Source organism: Lithobates pipiens, unplaced genomic scaffold (genome assembly GCF_037356315.1).
Source record: "Lithobates pipiens isolate NorthernLeopardFrog02 unplaced genomic scaffold, aLitPip1_a1.2 Scaffold_22, whole genome shotgun sequence".
In the NCBI taxonomy this organism is placed as follows: domain Eukaryota; kingdom Metazoa; phylum Chordata; class Amphibia; order Anura; family Ranidae; genus Lithobates; species Lithobates pipiens.
In genome coordinates this window covers 175,022,620-175,041,634 of record NW_027507784.1, presented here as the reverse complement: position 1 = coordinate 175,041,634, position 19,015 = coordinate 175,022,620, and the positions used below count along the sequence as shown (strand labels likewise).

The window sequence follows — 19,015 nt, the reverse complement described above, 5'->3', positions numbered from 1 at the left end:
GGTCATGCTTTAGGATTACAAGGACTGTATTTTTCTATGGGTAGGAAGTGGAAAAATAACTTACTGTCACTTATTTTCAAGGTTGCTTTGTTATCCAGGCCGTGCTGTGAAGTGACACCACATTTCATACTGTGTGACAGGGATCTACAAAGACAACAGCAGAAGAAATATCATTAGCACCCGTCTCTATACCAGTCGGCTATCTGCTATTTTAGCAACCGTCGGTTTCTTTTTAACTATAACAGTGCACAAGCTTACTATATTACATTTTAATGGTTTACGGTTGTAGGGGAAAAATGTGTTCAATAAAACCAGTGCGGTGTGTAATTCACAGGAATTTAACTCAGCTAGACAACTTATTGCCATCACTTTATAATCTGAAGTATTCAATAACTCATCATCATTTCTGATTATTGTTCAACAATGCGGAACACAATACTTGATCATTAAGCAATGTTTGATGCTGCTTCAGTCCTGTCTAGGGATTCTTTCTTATGACCCACTTGATTTTTGTACTGAAGGTTTACATATTTTATCAAGTTTTTTTTTTAGTTTTCCTTACCTTCAATTTTAGAATCTGTAATGCATAGAGTATTGTAAAGCTGGCTTGGAGCCCAATCTTTCCAATCTCATTTCAAAAAAGCATTGTGTAGGGGTCTGAACAGAAAATGCCTTGAATCTCATTAAAGATGTAGCATAGCTGCTAGTTATTATAAAACAACATAGCTGAACATACAGATAGAACAAGACACGTTCAAGAAATGCATTAAATATAAATCACACAACAACACTGTTATTTTTCTAATATAGTTGCCTCAACAGGCAAGAAAAATCTTATGTATTAAAAAGTGACAAGTAAAAATGCATTGCTTTCATTTTGTTTGTTTTCATAGAACAAACAGGATACATAATTTGCGTTTAAAATAGTATTAGTGAATAGCACTAAAATGATTCACTACACAAATGGAACATGTGCTATGATACAAGAACAATTTAGTATGCATTGTGCTCCTATGTAATATGCGTGGGAATCCCAGTGCTCCATATATATTCTAAAAAAAAAGTTTTCCAAAAAAAAATGGTCTGCAGTAACTGCTTAGGCTTCATGTACACGGGACGTTGTTTAACCACTCCTGAATGATTTAACTTGACAGCTAGAAACCAGCATTTAAAAATGTCTGTTTAGTCTACATGCCATGTTTGCGTCTAGAAGCGTTTGTTAAAAATGAAAACCGCCTGCAAACTAAATGCTGCTAAACATTTACAGGCTGTTACAGGCATTTGGTGTTTCAAATGCCTCTGAACATCTGTGTATACCCATTTTTGTGTTCCAAAAAATGCTTCTAAACTCAACTGCCTATAAATGACTATAAACGACCCAGCGTACATGTACTGATAAGATAACATCGAGAAGAGTTCAGCTGAAAAAAATGCCCAACTGCTCCTAAACGTCCATTTACCAGCAGCAGCGTACATAAGGCCTTAAGTGGAGTTCAGCTTCAGTTTGTTAGTGTATCTAAATCTGGTAGTATATTTACACTACCTACCCCCTAGATTGACAGTGCTGCTGTCAAAAGGTATCTCTGTTGTCCCTTAATCCAGAGTGTATTCAATGTAAGGTCTGATGCACACAGCACGTCTAAATGCACCTAAGCACTAGGAGCATTTAGCACTTAGGCATTTATTCATTTCAATGTCCATAATAAATTATTATCCTGGCTACTGAAATTAACAAACACCCAAGCACTTGACACAACTCAACACGCCTAAATGTGTTTTGGCCTGGTCATGTTTCTGACGTGGTATTTCTCCTGCCAGTATTTCAGTCCTTCTGTTTAGTCTTATTCATTAGAGCAGGGGTTTCCAAACTGCGGTCGGGGGCCAGATGTGGCCCTTTACTTGCCTTTATTTGGCTCTTGGGGCAATATTCCTCTCACCGACACTAACAATAGGGCAATATTTCTCCCACTGACACCAATGATGGGGCACCATTTCTCCCTCTAATACTAGGGATGGGGCATTGTTTAACTCAATGATGGCAGGAAATTTCTACTCTCACTGGCCACACTTCGGCCCCCGCTAAAGTCTGAACAACAGTAAGCAAGCTCTTTGTTTAGAAAGTTTGGAGACCTCTGCATTAGAGCAAGAACGTTAACATTGCTAAAATGAGACTTTCACTGTAACATCAATATTGTTACGGGGAATAACAATTTGTATACTGACAATTACCACCATAGTCTTTACAATGTTTAAAGTACACAGTATGAGGTCCCGGTAAAAGAAAAAAGACACACTTGTGAATGTAACGTCAAAAGATAGTTTCAATCATTTTAGGGCCTCATGCACACTGGACATTTTTTCTGCTGCTCCTAGGGGCATATTTTTTTTCCCTGCCTCTAAACACCCCTGCATGTTAGCCTGCATGTACACAGAGGCAGGAGCATTTAGCAGCAGAAAAAAAAACAAAAAAAACAGCCAGTGCATTCAGGAGCAGCAGAGTTTTGGCCGAAAAAACGCTTGATGTGCATAAATGCCTCTAAATGCACGTAAGCACTAGAATATCAGTTTATTCAATTGCCAGAATACAATTTTAATCAAATTAATTAACACCCAAGTGTCTAATGCTTCTAAAAGTGCCTAAGTGTTATATAGGCATCAAGTGTTTTTTTCTGCAAAAACTGCCAGGAGGAAAGGAGTTTGTAAAACATGACGTGTCCATGAGGCCTACATCTGCAGCTTTCATTAAAGTAATACTTGGTGAATCTGTGGGTAAGTGCTGGCTTTGAGAACAGACAAATAGATTTGGGTTCCCGGATACCAGTTCTCATAGGAACCCTGTCTTTTCCAAAATTGGCTTTTCCAGTACCGTAACCACATTTACACTGTGACAGACCATTCTTCTAAAACAATGTACTCCGGCGATGGCTATATATCATTTGGTGGGTTTTCTAGCACAATACAGCTGTACATGATATCTTCTGATATACTGTAATTGCTTACTCTAATTTGAATGCACACTGATCTTCTCACAGTGTGCATTCGAAGTCACAGCAATTCAGATAGAGGCTTACTCCTTTAAAGGCTGGATGATGTTTAGCATTGTCTAGCTGTTTTCTGCACAGCCTCACTGTCCCTGGCCTTCTGCTTTCATGTATTGGATTTCAGCTCTTTCAATAATGCAGGCTCAGCATCGAATGTGGGAATTGCGGATCCAGTCTGTCTAGCAACTCCAATTCCTCCAGGCTGATATCCACCTATAAAAGCATATTGATATTTGTAGAAATCCTCCTACTGTTTGCACTGGGGTGAAGGACTCTTGAGAGGAGTACTGAAAAAGGAAGCTGTTTACAGCCCCCTGACAGGCCCTCCCACCCAGCCAAAAACTGTTTGGATTGCACAGAGTAGCTCAGAGGCCCAGTGGCAATGTCACAAGGTTTGAAATACGGTACATATTGAAAATGGAATGGTTTTATTTTATGCTTGCCGACCGCCCGCCTTCGTTTGCCAGCGGCAGAATGGCTCCCCTGCGTGAATCACTGTAGCTGTACGGTGGCCGCTTTAAGTGGTATAGGGGGCATGCGTGCCCGCCGCAGTACTGAGGAGCCAAAGTGCGTGCCCGGCGGCCGTGATGTCTTTTCAAAATTGTCGCTCTTTTTTTGTTTGTAGCACAGAAAATAAAAAACGCAGAGGTGATCAAATACCACCAATGGAAAGCACTATTAGTGGGGGAAAAAAGTACATCAATTTTGTTTGGGTACATGGCCGCACAACCAAGCAATCGTCAGTTAAATGGGCTAGTTAAGAAGGGGGGAAGTCCTTCCGTGGCTGAAGTGGTTAAAAAATGTCATTACCATACTGATCAAAGGTGCAGCAGTGGAAAAATATAGGCATGTTAAATTTCTGCTTTCTTGCTTTGAATGATTATTTGGCAGTGAATGTTAGAGATCTAGAAAGAATCACAGCAGACACATTGAAAGGACCAACATTCCATCAGTGTTCTTCCTCTGAGCCTGTAACAAGCCCGTCATGGTAGAAGGTTGAACAGCACATAATCATGTGATCAAAATGTCTTGTTCCACCCAGAAGCACAGTAAAAAGTCTGAGACATCTGTTTCCAATGAGCTGTATACAATTCATATACGCGTTCTAATAAGAGGAATTGTATGTAAGTTTTATAATACTGTTGTACTTTTTTTAATTAAGAAAATGGCAAATCTCTTATGAGTGCACATAACTCATAACTGAACGAATGACAGCTAAATGGTTCTTCCATTAATTTCCTTATGCTGCAGACAATGGTTGACCAGTGGCAAGTGCCGTTTTCAAATTAATTGGCTTTATTTATTCCTTTCTATTAGCCATTTGACAACTGCTAACCATTTAAGCGGCAATTATGCGAAGACTGCCTTTCAATTACAGATGTTTGTTGAGTAGCAGAAGTATCACGTGGTTTATGACCTTTATTAAATTGCTCCTGGGGGACATCCCCAAGATCAGGTGAGACATATTACTGCATAATAATGTTCTCTGGTGCTATTATTAATGGATCAGGATTCCCTAATGAATCTTTTGCATCAATTACTTCCTTAACAAGAGCTTTGGTCAAACCACACTGCATCTAAAAACTGTATAGAGCCAGATAATAAATGACATTTGCTTTGAGGCAAAATCACTTTTGCAAAAGATTACAGCTTTACCTGATACAATATATATAGAACAACAGGTAGATGATACATAAGAGAAAAATAGCCCTAAAAAACGTAATTTTCATGCAGAGAGACAACAATAAAACACCTACTTTGTTGGAAATTATATCCAAACAATGACATTTTATATTTTTATAAGTACTGCTAGCTTGTTAAAGTAGATGTAAACTCTGACACTTAGTTGCTAAAACACTCTGTATCAAACATTTGCCCTTTATTATAGAATAATTGTTTTCACCTTTTTATCATCCTTTATTGTGTCGAAGTTCTGTTGATCTCCTGCAGCATATTTGCAGCCACTTGTGTTTACATGCATGGTCCCAAGTGAAGAAAGCATAGCATTTCTCAGAGCAAATTTCCTGATGGTAACAATGGCAGGCTATGCCTGCATAATGTGTGTGTTGAAATGGCCACTTGTAGTCTCCACTGGGAGCCTGTGTGACACAGTGACAACACAGGAGCACAACTGGAAGACGATGACACAACACTGTCACCTTATAACAGGAAATGCCTTTATAAGGATCTTCAAGGCAGAATCACTGTATTATTTGATAAAAGTTGCAGATTTAAAAAAGAATATTGAAAACGACTTTTGAAGTTAGGCCCCTTTCACACAGACAGAGAGTTTTGCAGGCACTATAGCTTAGAGCTGCCACGACGCGTCGACGTAATCAACTACGTCGACTACGAAAATATGTCGATGTGCGTGAATGCCGTCAACGCGTCACGCACGTGTCATCTCGCGGGTAAATGGTGGTAATGGCGACGGCAGCTGCAGCTGATGCTTCTCATCCCCCTGCTCCCGGGAATGGGGAAAAAAGTTTCGGTGCAGCAAGAAAAGCCAGACCACAACTTTCAAAGGTATGGGAATTCTTTAAACAGAGGCCAGATAAAATGGTCCTTTGTTCCCTCTGCAAAACCGAAATGGCGTACCACGGCAGCACTACTGCAATGCACGAGTACCTCAGAAGAAAACATCCTGGCGCACTACGGCCTCAAACGGACGAGCCATCTTTGTAAGTACTGCTTACTAGTATTTTGTTCGTTTTGGGAGACAATGGGAGTAATTTGTGGTCAATATTCATTAATATATTTATTTTAGATGCTCATGCTGCTACTGCTAGTAAGCAAGATACACCATTATTAGCAGAAGAAAAAACAGCGCCAATCTAAGTGCAGTATTTTTAGATCACAGACATTTAATTTGTAAAGTTATACACTCACTCTCTAACAGAAAGTTTCAGGCACATCATGTTTTTTAAAAAGGTCTCTGGGGGACATCGCAGGGCTCCCGAGGAGAAGCGGTTTCTCATTCGGCTGTGTCTCTCGTCCGGTGGCGCCGGTGGTTCCCAGCGTCGCACGGCCCAGTGTAGCAGCGTCAGGGAGGTCCGTTCGTTGGTACGTTGGGGGCACTCTGCGATGACGTTCGTTATGGTTTACGTTGCACGCGTTCGGAGCATGCGTGCTCCTTCATCAGGCATCTGGGTCACCATATTGGAAGTGGTTTAAATAGGGAGAAGAGCAGTTCTAATTGGTCGTTCGAGTTCAGGTTCCACCTTGTGGGGCGGAACTGTTCCGACCAAGGCATGGTGTTGATAAGCTATGTGCTGCAGGCTTGTTGTATATTGTTATTGTGTGTGTGTCCATAGAGGAACAGTTTAGTTTGTGTGTATATAGATACAAATTAAAAATGTGGAAAAAATGATAAAAGTTGGGATTTTTTATTATTTATTTAATTGTTTTAGAAAACACGAAGATATTTGTAAAAAGAATTTTGTAAAAAGAGTACAAAATGGAAATAGATTATAAAAGAATTAATATAAAAAATTATTAGAAATTGAAAAATAAAAATAGAAATAAAAATAAAAATAAAAATAAAAATACCAATGAAATTAAAAATAAAAATAAAAATAACGATAAAAATATAGATAAAAAATAATGATGATAATGCAAATGAAAAAATATATAGAAAAAATTATATAGTAAAAATAAAAATAAAAATAAATATAAAAAAATATAAAAAAAAAAAATATATATATATATATATATATATATATATATATATATATATAAAAATGAAAATGAAAATATATAAAAATACAAAAAAATATATAAAAAAATATATATAAAAAAACAAAAATATATATATATGGTACACCTACTAGAGATTCTAAAAACTTACTCCTGGGAGCCCACCTACCAGTGGGTGTCCTTGGATGTCAATTCCCTCTATACTTCAATTCCCCATGCTGTTGGCCTTCGGGCAGTAAAACACTTCTTAGCCCTAGACCCATCCCTAAAAACTGCACAAGCAGATTTCATCTTAGATTCCACAAAGTTCTGCCTCACCCACAATTACTTCTCTTTCAACAAAAAATTCTACTTGCAAACCCAAGGGACAGCTATGGGCGCCAATTTTGCACCTAGCTATGCAAACCTGACAATGGGCCTTTGGGAAACTTTATACATCTGGAACAACAATCCATACACAGAACATATTATATACATAGGTCGCTACATAGATGATATTATCATCATATGGGACAACACCGGACCACCCATAGACGACTTTGTTTCACATTGTAACACCAATGATTTAGGCCTATCTTTCACTTTTGAATCCAGTCCAGACAGCTTACCCTTTCTAGATCTTGAACTTTGCCATATCAACAAAACCATCTTCGCAAGAAACCACATTAAACCCACTGCAGGAAATTCATATTTACACTTCCAAAGTTGCCACCACCCAAGGTGGATCACCAATATCCCTAAAAGTCAATTTAATCGTTTAAAACGAAATTGCACTCATAACTCAGATTACATCGAGCAAGGTACCCTGTTTAAAAGAAAATTTGAAGACAAAGGCTATCCCCCCACCCTAGTAGATAAAGCCTTTACCAAATTCCTGGACACGCAGCTAGAAACACACCCGGTTACATCCCAACCACATGAAACCATGCCGGACAAACTGACTGTCCATTCCCAAACCCACAGCACCAGATTCATTACCCAATATCACTCCCAACACAAAAAAATGGAAAAGATCTTCAAAAACCATTGGAGTATCCTTCTAGAAGACCCTCTATTAAAAACCTCTATAACAGATACCCCCAATATTACATATCGTAGAGCACGCAATGTAAAAAGTTTTATCGCCCCGAGCAAATTGAAAACCGATAACAAGCCAAAGCCACTCAGGACATTCCTCACCCTGAAGGGCATGTACCAATGCAAGAAACTAAAATGCCTTACCTGTAAATTCGTCCACCACCGCCAAAAATCCTTTACCACTAAGGGCAATACGTACCAACTGAAAGAATTTTACAACTGCTCCTCTGAGTTTGTAATATATGCGATCCGCTGCCCTTGCAACCTACTTTATATAGGGCGTACTATTCGCACCCTAAGAAAGAGGTTCGGCGAACATCGCCGATCAGTAGAAGGGGATTCCAATCTCACTATCCTACGACACTTTAAAGAACACCATCAAGGGTCCACAGAGGGCATGCAAGTTTGGGCCCTTGAACAGATACCTGGATCCTTCCCCCTCGCAGAGCGTTTTAAACGCCTCTGCGAGAGAGAAACTTTTTGGATATATACGTTAGACACCCTCACGCCTGGAGGCCTCAACGAGGACATAGAAATCAACTCAGTTGTTTAATCTGTATCCATCACACTTTCTTAATGAGACTTAAAATCCCCTCCCCTCACCCTTCCCCCCCCCCGCCTTCCCTACCACAAATCAGAATAAACGTGCCTTTTCAGATCCCACTGCATGCAGGTCCATGCACGTGTGTGTGTATGTATATACACATGTATATATATATATATATATATATATATATATATATATATATATATATATATATATATATATATATATATATATATATATATATATATATATATGTATATGTGTATGTATATATGTGTACATAAAAGTGTGTGTACGTGGATCTAAATGCACACACATATACAATCGTAATAAATACTTCCTACTTTTTATTGAATATATTCTTTATATATATATATATATATATATGTTTTATTTGAACATCATTGTTTTATTTGCACATCATTTTCAATTGTATCTTATAGTACCAAATTTCATAATATCAAATTCTATCAATATACATGTCTCTTACTATCTTACGTCCTAATACCCACCAAAGAAATATACCTACAGTAATCCAATTAATAAAAAAAAAATTTGCCCCATCCCCCGTTTTTTTCACTATTTTCATTCTTTTTATTTCTTTGTTTTTTTGTATATTTTTTTGTTTTTTTATATATATTTTTTTATATATTTCTTTGTATTTTTATATATTTTCATTTTCATTTTTATATATATATATATATATTTTTTTTATATATTTTTTTATTTTTATTTTTACTATATAATTTTTTCTATATATTTTTTTCATTTGCATTATCATCATTATTTTTTATCTATATTTTTATCGTTATTTTTTTTTTTTTTTTTTATTTCATTGGTATTTTTATTTTTATTTTTATTTTTATTTCTATTTTTATTTTTCAATTTCTAATAATTTTTTATATTAATTCTTTTATAATCTATTTCCATTTTGTACTCTTTTTACAAAATTCTTTTTACAAATATCTTCGTGTTTTCTAAAACAATTAAATAAATAATAAAAAATCCCAACTTTTATCATTTTTTCCACATTTTTAATTTGTATCTATATACACACAAACTAAACTGTTCCTCTATGGACACACACACAATAACAATATACAACAAGCCTGCAGCACATAGCTTATCAACACCATGCCTTGGTCGGAACAGTTCCGCCCCACAAGGTGGAACCTGAACTCGAACGACCAATTAGAACTGCTCTTCTCCCTATTTAAACCACTTCCAATATGGTGACCCAGATGCCTGATGAAGGAGCACGCATGCTCCGAACGCGTGCAACGTAAACCATAACGAACGTCATCGCAGAGTGCCCCCAACGTACCAACGAACGGACCTCCCTGACGCTGCTACACCGGGCCGTGCGACGCTGGGAACCACCGGCCCCACCGGACGAGAGACACAGCCGAATGAGAAACCGCTTCTCCTCGGGAGCCCTGCGATGTCCCCCAGAGACCTTTTTAAAAAACATGATGTGCCTGAAACTTTCTGGTAGAGAGTGAGTGTATAACTTTACAAATTAAATGTCTGTGATCTAAAAATACTGCACTTAGATTGGCGCTGTTTTTTCTTCTGTTTATATATCTTTTACAAGGTACCTTCTACCCTTGAACATGCTGCCTACCTGCCTGTGCTAAAGAAACCCTCCCCTTTCTATGGCTATTTTCACAACTACTAACTGTGGACTATAACCTATGATCCTGTCAGCTACCTATTACTCTTGCTACATTTACTGACATATTCAGCAAGGATTGCAAAACTCTGTGGAAAAGCAGACTTGAAAACCCTAAATCCGCTATACACACTAACTATAGCAGGTCCCCCCCCCCCCCCCCCTCTCTTTTTTCCTTCTTCACTCCCCCCATCCAGGACATATATAATCCAGCAGCGCAACGCACAAAAAAACATTTTTTTTACTCTGTACTTACATCATTATTAGCGCATGCTCAGGGGGTACATATTTGTTGCTATTTTTTTTAGTGGCCATCTCATGTTTTTTTTTTAAATGTTTCACACTCACGAGGCAATTTTTGCACTGCAGCCCTCTTGCTGATCTGGGGATCCCTCAGGGCATGGTTTGACAACTTCCTGCAATGTATGAGCTGAGAGAAGAGGTGCCATGCTTTTCTTACAATACACAGAGCAGCAACAATATAATATTAATTTATTTAATTCCAGACAGACATTTACTACCCTACCCGTACCCTCCTTTAAATACGCAGTACAAGTACATTATTAGCATTGAGCATTCATGTTGGTTAAACTTGGTTCAGGTTCCTAAATGTTAATTATTATTGTGTCTTTTTTTGTTTTTTTTTCTCAGGAAGAGGCAAAGCTGTGTACAGGAGTTCTTCTTCCATAAAAAGGATGTCACTGTTTGCACACCCCAAATGGCCGTTGCATATACCAATAGCATACTCAACATGATTGTAAAAGATATGAGAACTCTTTACATTGTAGACGGTCAAGGATTTTGTGAGATGATCAACACGTTTTACCCAGGATACTTATTTCCCTCCAGGTCCCATTTCACTAAGCTGATGGAGAAGAAATATGAGGAGAATTTTGAAAGATTCAAAGCATCACTCAAAGATGTGAAATCAAAAATAGCTCTCACCACAGACGCATGGACCAGCATTGCCACAGAGGCATACTTGGGTGTCACATGCCACTTCATCAATGAAGACTGGAATCTTACATCGTACAATCTGACCACTATGCCACTTGAAGATTGGCACACAGCTGAAAACATTGCTAACTGGGTGGAAAAAGCAGCTGAAAAGTTTGAGATATCCATGGCCAATGTAAATGTAGTTGTCCATGATAACGCTGCAAATGTTGTCGCTGCTCTGCGTATTTTGGAAGAAAGGCATGGCATCTCTTCTCTCAGGTGTGCTGGTCATACATTGCAGTTGTCAACCATGCCCTGAGGGATCTCCAGATCAGCAAGAAAAAAAAAAAAATTCCTGCCAGCAGAGGACAGTTTAAAAGTTCACCTCAAGGTCCAAGCTCTTGCTCTTGAAGTGAAAAGAAGATATGAGGAAGAGCAAATGCAACATCGATGCGAGGAACAACGGTCAACCAGTGCAGACATGAAATTTTCTGAGAAGAGGCAAGTGTCTCTGTTAGACACTTTGCTCGGTTCTTCAGATTCAGATGACCACCACAGTAATGGCGAGGATGACACTGGTCACATCCAAGATCAAGAAACCCACATTGAAGTTGTGCGGAATGAGATACACATGTATTTCAGTGAGCAGGCTATTCTAAAGGAAGAAAATCCACTGAAATGGTGGAAGGAAAATGAAAAGAGGTTTCCCATCTTGGCCATGCTGGCAAAGAGTTACTTGTCTGTGCCTGCAACATCAACACCATCTGAAAGGCTTTTCTCAGTTACTGGCAACATTGTGACTAAAAAAAGAGCAAGCCTAACATCAGAGCATGTCGATATGCTAACCTTCCTCCATTGCAATGCTAAAATATAGCATTGCAATGGAGGAAGTAACACAGCCCCCCAACTTTTTTCACTCATGACTGTGTGTTGTGTTCTTGTTGGGCTGTATTAGTGTATTTATGTGAGATGGCTCATGGCTGTCTTCAGTGTTGTATTGGCCATATTTTTGCACAGCCACAGTGCTGAGCAGTGCTTTTGGTGGGCTTGGTTCCTCCTTGCTTCCTTCCTTTAAAACTGTTACCTCCTCAGGTATGTTTTACATTACAATTACACACCACAAAAATACTGCTCAATCGACTCTACAATAACACTATGTAAGTAATAATGATTACAATTACATAGTGTTATTGTATGTTGACCAGCATTTTTGTGGTGTTAAATAACAACACTTTAGGTCAAGTGGCATAATGCCATATAAATTCTGCCTAACACTTTGCAAAAGATGCATTCTGAAGGCATTATGTGTGGTTGAGTAGTAAGGTTACCACACAGCACAATGCCTTCTGAATGCATCTTTTGCAAAGCTTTAGGCAGAATTTATATGGCATTTTCATGCCTCATGCCCTAAAGCGTTACGTTTTATTTTTGGGAACTTGTGCTTTTGCACACACAGTGTTGAGCAGCAGTTCAGACTTCAGACTCAGAGCAGCAGTGCTTTTGTTGGATATGGCTCCTTCTTGAAAACTACAGTGCCTTGCGAAAGTATTCGGCCCCCTTGAACTTTTCAACCTTTTGCCACATTTCAGGCTTCAAACATAAAGATATAACATTTTTATTTTTGTGAAGAATCACCAACAAGTGGGACACAATTGTGAAGTGGAACGAAATCTATTGGATTTTTGAACATTTTTTAACTAATAAAAAAATGAAAAGTGGGGTGTGCAAAATTATTCAGCCCCCTTGCGTTAATACTTTGTAGAGCCACCTTTTGCTGTGATTACTGCTGCAAGTCGCTTGGGGTATGTCTCTATCAGTTTTGCACATCGAGAGACTGAAATTCTTGCTCATTCTTCCTTGCAAAACAGCTTGAGCTCAGTGAGGTTGGATGGAGAGCGTTTGTGAACAGCAGTTTTCAGCTCTTTCCACAGATTCTCGATTGGATTCAGGTCTGGACTTTGACTTGGCCATTCTAACACCTGGATATGTTTATTTGTGAACCATTCCTTTGTAGATTTTGCTGTATGTTTGGGATCATTGTCTTGTTGGAAGATAAATCTCCGTCCCAGTTTCAGGTCTTTTGCAGACTCCGACAGGTTTTCATCCAGAATGGTCCTGTATTTGGCTGTATCCATCTTCCCCTCAATTTTAACCATCTTCCCTGTCACTGCTGAAGAAAAGCAGGCCCAAACCATGATGCTGCCACCACCATGTTTGACAGTGGGGATGGTGTGTTGAGGGTGATGAGCTGTGTTGCTTTTACGCCAAACATATCGTTTTGCATTGTGGGCAAAAAGTTCGATTTTGGTTTCATCTGACCAGAGCACCTTCTTCCACATGTTTGGTGTGTCTCCCAGGTGGCTTGTGGCAAACTTTAGACAAGGCTTTTTATGGATATCTTTGAGAAATGGCTTTCTTCTTGCCACTCTTCCATAAAGGCCAGAGTTGTGCAGTGTACGACTGATTGTTGTCCTATGGACAGACTCTCCCACCTCAGCTGTAGTTCTCTGCAGTTTATCCAGAGTGATCATGGGCCTCTTGGCTGCATCTCTGATCAGTCTTCTCCTTGTCTGAGCTGAAAGTTTAGAGGGACGGCCAGGTCTTGGTAGATTTGCAGTGGTCTGATACTCCTTCCATTTCAAAATGATCGCTTGCACAGTGCTCCTTGGGATGTTTAAAGCTTGGGAAATCTTTTTGTATCCAAATCCGGCTTTAAACTTCTCCACAACAGTATTACGGACCTGCCTGGTGTGTTCCTTGGTCTTCATTGCTCTCTGCACTTTCAACAGAACCCTGAAACTATCACAGAGCAGGTGCATTTATACAGAGACTTGATTACACACAGGTGGATTCTATTTATCACCATCAGTCATTTAGCACAACATTGGATCATTCAGAGATCCTCGCTGAACTTCTGGAGTGAGTTTGCTGCACTGAAAGTAAAGGGGTCGAATAATTTTGCATGCACCACTTTTCAGTTTTTTATTTGCTAAAAAAGTTTAAATTATCCAATAGATTTAGTTCCACTTCACAATTGTGTCCCACTTGTTGGCGATTCTTCACAAAAAATTTAAATTTTATATCTTTATGTTTGAAGCCTGAAATGTGGCAAAAGGTTGAAAAGTTCAAGGGGGCTGAATACTTTTGCAAGGCACTGTATGTTACCTCCTCAGGTATGTTTTACATTACAATTAAAGTAACACACCAAAAAAATACTGCTCAATCAGCACTCTGACTCTACAATAACACTATGTATTCAATCAATGATTATACAATTACATAGTGTTATTGTATGTTGACCAGCATTTTTGTGGTGTTAAGCAACAACTCTTTAGGTCAAGAGGCATACTGTCATATAAATTCTGCCTAACACTTTGCAAAAGATTCATTCTGAAGGCATTATGTGTGGTTGAGTAGTAAGGTAAGGTTACCAGTACCACACATTGTTGCACATGCACAATGCCTTCTGAATGCATCTTTTGCAAAGTGTTAGGCAGAATTTATATGGCATTTTCATGCCTCATGCCCTAAAGCGTTACCTTGTATTTTTTGGCACTTGTGTTTTTGCACACACAGTGTTGAGCAGCAGTTCAGACTCAGAGCAGCAGTGCTTTTGTGGATATGGCTCCGCCTCCTTCTTGAAAACCATGTTACCTCCTCAGGTATGTTTTACATTACAATTAAAGTAACACACCAGATAAATACTGCTCAATCAGCACTCTCTACAATAACACTATGTATTCAATCAATGATGATTACAATTACATAGTGTTATTGTATGTTGACCAGCATTTTTGTGGTGTTAAACAACAACACTTTAGTTCAAGAGGCATAATGCCATATAAATTGTGCCTAACACTTTGCAAAAGATGCATTCTGAAGGCATTATGTGTGGTTGAGTAGTAAGGTTAACACACAATGCCTTCAGAATGCATCTTTTGCAAAGTATTAGGCAGAATTTATATGGCATTTTCATGCCTCGTGCCCTAAAGCATTACCTTTTTATTTTTGGGCACTTTATTTTTGTATATGATGTCTTTCATGTGTTTTGTACACGGTGTTGAGCAGCAGTGCAGAGCAGCAGTGCTTTTGTAGCATTTTTATATGGTATTTTTTAATGCTTCTGGCTCTGAATTAATGTCAATGCCATTATTCGTGCCTGATGCTAAAGTGTTGTTTACATTTTGTTTTTGGCATTTTTTTATACTGTAAAAACTTTACCACATTGAAGTACTTTTTGGAAAAAATTTAATAAAAGTTGAAACATTATATTTAGAAGTTGTACGTATAATTTTTTTGTAAAGTTATCCAAAGGATTATCATCTAATCACAAACGGAACACACTAGATTCATAAAAAAAATAAAAAATCGGATAGTCGTTGACTAATCGAAAAAATAATCGATAGATTAGTCGACAGACAAATTAATCGTTAGTTGCAGCTCTACTATAGCGTTAAAAATAGCGCCTGCAAAATGCCTTAAAACAGCCCAAGAGCTTTCACACTGGAGCGGTGCGCTGGCAGGGCATCAGAAAAAGTCCTCCCAGCAGCTTCTTTGGAGCGGTGAACTCACTGCTCTTCCACCACTTCTCCACCGCTGCTCCCCATTGAAATCAACGGAGCATTGCTGCAATACTGCCAGCAAAACGCTGCTCCATCGGCTTTTTCCGGGTGGATTTAACCCCTTTTCGGCCACTAGCGGGGGCTTAAAAACACCGATGACCTAGGCGGCGCAGTGTGAAAGGGGCCTTACAGTAACATTTTAAAGTGTAAGTGAAGCCAAAAACTGTTTCTGTGTCTCAACTGACATACATGGGATCAAAAAGAAAAATAAATACTGCGCTAAACCTAAATCTACACTAGTACAACTAAAAATCACTGCAGCTCAGTTTTACAAGATACACGTAAACACAATAAGATAACAAAAGGAAAAAGCCATGCACATACATAAATGCTATAAATAAAATTAAATATAAACACCTACGAGTGATTAATTAATTGATTGCAATAGTAGTGAGAAAAGTTGATCTACCCCTCTAATAAATCAAACATATCACAATTTATAAAAAGAATTATAAATTACAAGTGTTAATAATTAAATAAAAAAAATCCCAGTGAAGTGATAAAAAGGTCCAATAAATGAAAAATAGTCCAGTGAGAACTTATTAAATAACTAAATTGATAAAAAGTAAAAATTCATAAGAATTAAATGACTAATAGCAATAAAAATACAATTTAAAAAAATATATATTAGTGATAATAATAAAAGAATGGTGACAATAATGAGTGTAATAATATTGTAAAAGTAAAAAATAAAAAATAAAAAATGTTCAATCTTCCGTGCAACTGAAAAACACCAAGGATCGTGACCACCACCACACAAAATAGGCGCTTACCAAAAGGCAAGCGATTTCATGCCCATAGTCAAATCTCCACAGCACCTCTTCAGACCATGATCACAGTAGGCTCCCTTATTGAATAAAACAGGCCGGGACCCGTCAACAGCAGCACGTGAAGCAGAAAGGCAGTACTTGGGATTCCAGGGGAATGGAAAGAAGACTCACCATAGCATAATTCCGTATAACAAATTTAATAACCGTAAAGAAATACACTTACATAGAAAGCAGTAAAAACACCCATAAAAAATGCTGGCCGGCATGCAATCGCACATCCAACCTACGCTGTATCGCGATGACGTCAGCACATCTGCCACCCGCTGACATAAATGGGAAAACCTGCATGCAGATGTATGGAACACCTGTGCATCCCTGTGCAGGAAAACACAATAGCATGTCCATGTGAACGAGGGCTTACCTTCTTTTTCTGTCTAGTAAAACTATATTAGCTGGACACAGAGCATTAGTACAATTCATTAATGGAACCCCCAATATCAGAAAATGCCTGACATGACTTTTAACCCTTCCCCACTTTATCCAAGACTAATGGAAGAACATACAGTTTAACGTTTATATGAGATTTTCATGACAGTTTACACAACCACTGCTGCATAGGGGATACCACTCATCTTCCCTTCGAAATCCTTTCCAGTACCCAGTGTTATCTGATGGCAAAACAGTAACTAAGTATAAATGGTCCACTGCCCATTAACCTTCGGAATCCAGGTTTATTATTATTATTAATATTTATTATTAACGATTTATATAGGGCCAACAGTTTATGCAGCGCTTTACAATATATAGGGCAAATGCCGGATTTTTCCACTTGCATCATTATCCTCATCCCTAATGTGTTACAACAAGGCTCCTCAGAATTGTCAATGTTCCCAATAACAGACAGTGCTTCTTAAGCCTCGTACATATGATCGGATTGTTGGCCAACAAAACCGTGGACTTTTGTCTGAAGGGCGTTGGCCCAAACTTCTCTTGCATACATACGGCCACACAATTGTTGGCCAACAAATACGAAAGTAGTGACGTGCTATGTTGTTTTCCACCCTTTGGGCTCCTTCTGCTAATTTTGTGTTAGTAGAGTGTTGATTCGCGCTTTTCATTTCTCACTTTTCTCACTTTTCCGTTTGTTTCTGAATGGCAGTTCGTCAACCAGCCATGCTGCTGAATCGGAGGAGATAACGTGTTACTTATTATTGGCCTTGGAGTTATTGCTTTCACATTATTTTTTTGGTTGAATAATGATTTGATTTGGTATATTTTCTATATTTTTGGATGCATAGAATGCACTTTTTTGTTAAGATCTATTGGCAGATAGCATGTCTACTTTCATTTGTTTTCTTTTTTTAATGCACAATAAAAAAATTGTGGAGAATAATACTTGGCTATGTGTTTTACTTCAAATGACAGTTTGGGAGTAGGCAGTCAAATTAAAAAAACTACAATGTCAAATTGACAAGGGACACCAACATAAACTTTGATCTTAAAAACTATGGGATAATGTTGTTGTGGTAACTTGCACAAAAAAAAAAAGAAAAAGAAAAAAGCATAATAATATTATTCTTGATATCGCTAGAAAAAAAAAAAGCCTTTGAAAATGTGTTTGAAATAACTCCATCAGTATCACCAGCAAAGCAGCTTCATTATAATCCTATAAAAGAAGAAGAGAATTGTGCGCTGCATTTCGAGATTTCATAATTTGCCACGTCACGAATGTTAATTCTCCATTACAAATGCTAGTTTACAAGACCGACCGCTTCTGGCTCATCCTTGCTTCTCAGCATGTGTGTTTGTACTTTGGACTTTTGTCCAACAGACTTGAGTACACACAATCAGAAAATCTGACAACAGACATTTGTCTGCGGAAAATTTTAAAACTTGCTATCCAACAGCTGTCCGTGGAAAATCTGACAATTACAAACATCCAATCGTGTGTGCGGGGCTTTAGTCTTCTAACTCATCATCAATCACTACACTAATTTTCAACCTGTCAAAAATGTTTGTTATTTTGTAACTTTTGCTAAACTGTAATTCACAGGTTTTTGGTAATTATTTGGTGGTACCAAGTGTCATCAGTTCTTCTGATTTAATCTTCCTCTAACTTTATTTAGGGTGCCCTGGGTATTGTCAACCACAGGCATAGCAGGACTTAAAGCAACTTAAAAATAAAGAAATGACTTACTGTAATGTAGCTGTGCTGCTCACCTTCACGCTCTTGAATCTTGCTCAGTAATTTTCCCCTTCTGACAACCCTGGTCCATCTATGCACCAGACCCTGCGTCACAAATGGACACAGTAGTAATTTAGGGGCTGGTGAAAGAAATAACAGTGTGCAGTAAGAAACCAAGTAAGCGCCTGAAAAACGCCTTCCCTGCAGTCCCAGTGTGAAAGCCAGAGTGCTTTCACACTGGGGCGCTATGCTGGCAGGACATTAAAAAAAGTCCTGCAAGCAGCATCTTTGGGGAGGTGGAGGAGTGGTGTATACATATCTCCTAAACAGCGCAAGGTTAGGAGATATCCATTGTACTTACAGCCAAGCTTTATTACAGGCTTACCTGTAGGTACAAGTAAGAAAAAATACTTTTCTTCCACTTTAATATGAGCACAGGACCTGTCACAGGTACTTGCCAAGAGCA

General features: G+C 38.3%; 1 protein-coding gene across 6 annotated transcripts in view; it reads right to left on the bottom strand.

Moving 5' to 3' along the window:
* The window catches only part of GULP1 (GULP PTB domain containing engulfment adaptor 1), a 1,104,299-nt gene that overhangs the window by 647,144 nt on the left and 438,140 nt on the right, over positions 1-19,015 (bottom strand). For all 6 annotated transcript variants that reach the window (XM_077448663.1, XM_077448664.1, XM_077448666.1 and 3 more), the window contains one exon: positions 65-144. The gene's annotated coding sequence lies outside the window, so the exon portion shown is untranslated. The remainder of the gene's footprint in view (positions 1-64; positions 145-19,015) is intronic.